Source organism: Triticum dicoccoides, chromosome 5B (assembly GCF_002162155.2).
Source record: "Triticum dicoccoides isolate Atlit2015 ecotype Zavitan chromosome 5B, WEW_v2.0, whole genome shotgun sequence".
In the NCBI taxonomy this organism is placed as follows: domain Eukaryota; kingdom Viridiplantae; phylum Streptophyta; class Magnoliopsida; order Poales; family Poaceae; genus Triticum; species Triticum dicoccoides.
Genome location: NC_041389.1, coordinates 298,700,317 through 298,704,169, shown reverse-complemented (window position 1 = coordinate 298,704,169; position 3,853 = coordinate 298,700,317).

The window sequence follows — 3,853 nt, the reverse complement described above, 5'->3', positions numbered from 1 at the left end:
CCCCCCGCTGACAGGTCGGACCCACCAGCTATATCTTCGCACACAAGGAAGTGCCTCCTTATTATGCCCAAAAAAATGAATACCCCCTGCTAGCTAGGACCCACCATATTGTTGGGCTGGCTTGTGGGCCTACTAAGTAGACCGGGACGGAGGGCTTTGTCAACTTAGTCAATACTCCAGTGACCGTATGATGTCCATCCAACACCCATAGTGCTTCTTCAACCTCTGGTCTTCTTGCTCCAGCCGCCCAAAGCAGCGCTGGTCGTGCCGCATGCTCCTGCCTCCCGTGGCTGGCTGTGCTACCGCGGAGGCCTCACCGCCCCTTACTATTCCCACCGCTGGCTAGGACCTACGGCGACAGCGGCCTCACACCGCAGCTGAACCAGTGAACCCTCGTACTCCTCTCCGCGTGGGCTTCCACTGCCGCGTCTTCCCTGGCTCCGCGTCATCCCCTTCCTAGGCCTCGCCGTCGTCCACCACCGTGGTGCTCTCCGCGTGGCATGGTCAACGTGATCAAGGAATGACTTCCATCAGAAGAGTACTGTACGTGGAGAGGCTGACAGCTGGGTTCACGGCCACAACCCAGTTTTGTTGTGATTTCCCAAGTAAGTCGCTTTGTCAGGCCTGTTGGACTGCAAATCTTTCAAGACGAGGAGAGCTTTCATTCGGCTGGCCGAGAAAATGGCCCATCAGTAATGAGAAATGGGTTGTACATTTTTAAAACACATCAAACCGGCAATTAGTTTCAAATATCTTTGTTTTTCATTTTGAGATTTTAAATTACATTATTTTTTATGCGTGGAGAATTTGTTGAATATTATATTGATATACATTTATTTTTAAAATTAGTTCGAATGTGAGTCGAAATTTCGGGATTAAAAATAGTTCAGACCGCACCGAAATTTGCAAAATTTTGTATAATTTTTTAACCATGGCCACAATATGGGTTGTAATGCTAACAAAAAGAATATGGGCTCCAAAAAACCTTAAGAATTAGCAAATGGGCTGTAAATTATTAGAAATAATGGCAGATGAGTTGTATGTCGTTTTCCACAAATTTGAGGCTTTCCTAAAAAAAGGTTGACGCACAAGCAGTGACTGTTGGATGTCCATCCAACGGCCGTCGTGCTTCTTCAATCTCTGCTCTTCTTTCTCTAGCCGCTCAAACAAGCGTCGGCGGGACTATGTGCTCCCTCCTCCCCGCGGCCAGCTGTGCTGCCGCGCAGGCCTCACCACCCCACCATACTCCCATCGCTGGCCTAGCCATCCCTCTACTCACCCATAGTCCCACACCTGTTGTTATTCTTCGGCGACGGCAGACGAACCAGTAAACCCTCGTAGAGTCATACTCCCCTCCGCGTGGGAAACAACTGTCAAGTCTTCCCTGCCTCCGTGTCGTTCCCTTCCTAGGCCTCGCCGTCGTCCACCGCCCAGGTGCTCTCGGCGTGGCATGGTCAACGTGGTCAACGACCGACATGCATCTGAAGTGGACTGTACGTGGAGAGGCTGACAGCTGGTTCCATGGCCACATGCAAGGAAATGCCTCCTTATTACACGCAAAATAATGATTCCTCCACCTGACATCTGGGACCCACCGAAAGGGCCTCTGTATTTTGCGAAAAAAACGTTACCGCTGCTGACAACTCGGACCCACCAGCTATATCTTCGCACGCAAGGAAGTGCCTCCTTATTACGCACAAAAAAATGAATACTCCCCCTGCTAGCTGGGACCCAGTATAGTGGGCCTACTAAGTCGACGGGGATGAAGGGCTTTGTCAACTTAGTCAATATGCACGATTCTAGATCGACTAACCGTACGATGTCCATCCAACGGCCGTAGTGCTTCTTCAACCTCTGGTCTTCTTGCTCTAGCCGCCCAAAGCAGCAGGGTCATGCCGCCTGCTCCTGCCTCCCGTGGCCGGCTGTGCTGCTGCGGAGGCCTCACCGCCCCCATACTACTCCCACTGCTGGCTAGGCCATCCCTCCACTCCACTCACCCACACCCCCTGTTATTCTGTGACGACGGCAGCGCAGCCGAACCAGTGAACCCTCGTACTCCTCTCCGCGTGGGCATCCACTGTCGCGTCTTCCCCGACTCTGCGTCGTCCCCTTCCTAGGCCTCGCCATCGTCCACCGCTGTGGTGCTCTCGGCGCGGCGTGGTCAATGTGGTCAACGACCAAATTCCATCAGAAGAATACTATACGTGGAGAGGCTGACAGCTGGGTCCACGGTAGCCGCAAGGAAGTGCCTCCTTATTACGCGGAAAATAATTATTCCTCCACCTGACAGCAGGGACCCACCGGATGGGCCACCAGTATTTTGCGAAAAAAAAAGTTTGTCCCTGACTACTGGGACCCACCGGACGGGCCACCGTATTTCATGAAAAAAACGTCCCCCTGCTGTCAGCTTGGACCCACCGGAAGTGCCTCCTTATTACGCACAAAAAAATGAATACCCCCCTGCTAGCCGGGACCCACCTTGGTGGGAGGCTGACTTGTGGGCCTACTAAGTTGACGGGGACGGAGGGCTTTGTCAACTTAGTCAATATAAACGATTCTAGCTCCAGTGACCGTACGATGTCCATCCAACGGCCGTAGTGCTTCTTCAACCTCTGGTCTTCTTGCTCCAGCCGCCCAAAGCAGCGCCGGTCGTGCCGCATGCTCCTGCCTCCCGTGGCCGGCTGTGCTGCCACGGAGGACTCACCGCCCCCTACTATTCCCATCGCTGGCCAGGCCCTGCGGCGACGGCAGCCTCACACCGCAGCCAAACCAGTGAACCCTCGTACTCCTCTTCGCGCGGGCTTCCACTACCGCGTCTTCCCCGGCTCCACGTCGTCCCCTTCCTAGGCCTCGCCGTCGTCCACCGCCCTGGTGCTCTCGGTGCGGCGTGGTCAACGTGGTCAAGGAACGACTTCCATCGGACGTACGTTGTACATGGAGAGGCTGACAGCTAGGTCCACGGCCACAGCAAGGAAGTGCCTCCTTATTACGCGGAAAATAATGATTCCTCCACCTGACAGCTGGGACTCACCGGACGGGCCACTGTATTTCGCAAAAAAATTGTTTCCCCCTGACTACTGGGACACACCAGCTACTTCTTCGCACGCAAGGAAGTGCGTGCGGAAAAAAACGATTCGCCCCCTGACTGCTGGGACCCACCAGCTACATCTTCGCAGGCAAGGAAGTGCCTGACAGTCGGGACCCACCTGGTCGAAGCGTACGTAGCATTGTCATTCTAGTCGCGAACGTGTACGTACATACTGGTCGTTGTAGAGGCGCGCACGTGTCGTAGTAGAGGCGCGCATGTAGCATGTACACGTACGTACAGCGGCCAGGGTGCAAGAAAGAAAATACGGCCACGTACGTATATACGGGTAGGGTCTCGAATGCCTACTCGCGCATACGTACGGCCAGGGCTCGTGTACATGGCTGGGTCGGAACGGAGAAACAACATCATCGACGTGTTCATGGGGAGGCAATGGAATGCGTCGTGTTCATGGGGAGGAAACGGAATGCGTTGTGTTCATCGGGAGGCAACGGAACATGTGGGAGCCAACCGACTGGGTCGGAGCGGAATGCGTTGTCGTGTTCATCGGGAGGGCTTGGACGGAACAGGTGATGGAAACGAGGCCTGGCGTATCGTAGAACAGAAGAAACGGCCTTGTGTTTGACCAGCCATGTTCGAAACAGGATCTTGTTCATCGGGAGGGGTGTGGCGTACCGCAAAACAGAGGAAACAGACCTCCTACGGTCGAAACGGGGGTCCTGTTGATCGGGAGGGGTGTGGTGTACTGCAAAATAGAGGAAACGGACCTCCTACGGTCGAAACGGGGGTCTTGTTGATCGGGAGGGG